Here is a 663-nt window from a genome sequence, read left to right on the forward strand (position 1 = left end):
GGAGCTTGGTCCAGACACTAGTGGGGCCTAGTGTGGATGTATATAGACCACAGCTGTGAACCTGGTAACAAGCACGCCTTCATAGTTTTGTGAGGCGTGTGAAAGCACAGGCCCTTTTGAGACTGCAGTATCAGGAAACCGGAGGCCATTTGCAAAGTTGACCCACACACAGAATCACTTTTAAGTTTCAAGGCTATGGACAGGGCAGACCAGCTCTAGCCTCCCTCTTTGGCTCAGTGAAGCAGCTGTGTTACAAAAGTGTCCTGCTGCACTTACCTGGCAGGGGAGATACCATGATCACGATGGTCATTTTCCCAGGGGGAGGCTAATCCATTGCACTTGTATGTGCTGACCCTTGCAATTTCCTCAAATGTGGGAAACCCAAATGCTTAATTTGTGGTAGCAGGATGCTGCATCCATGCTCTCCCCTGTTGAAAATAGAAAAAGATTTCAAAAGGTGTCCTGCTGAAGAAAGCTGGGTCTCAGCAGGTAAACGTATTAATTTGGTTGTCTGTTTCTTGTTCGCATCAAAATGTAAGTTGAGGAAATCTCTTTAAAATGTATAATAAATCCTTGCCATGCTTTACCTTGCTATGAAAACTTTCGCATTTTCCAGCCATTGCAAGTTCACACTCAAGAAAACAATTACACAGCCTAAGAAGA

General features: G+C 44.8%; 1 non-coding gene across 1 annotated transcript; it reads left to right on the plus strand.

Annotated features, from left to right (window-relative positions):
* Nucleotides 1–268: 268 nt before the first annotated feature.
* Nucleotides 269–431, plus strand: LOC121441963. The gene has a single exon (XR_005973522.1). It is a non-coding gene; the product is annotated as a U1 spliceosomal RNA (small nuclear RNA).
* The last annotated feature ends 232 nt before the right edge of the window (nucleotides 432–663 follow it).

Source organism: Microtus oregoni, unplaced genomic scaffold, assembly GCF_018167655.1.
Source record: "Microtus oregoni isolate MIOR12 unplaced genomic scaffold, Mior012 000085F_ref0000168, whole genome shotgun sequence".
In the NCBI taxonomy this organism is placed as follows: Eukaryota; Metazoa; Chordata; class Mammalia; order Rodentia; family Cricetidae; genus Microtus; species Microtus oregoni.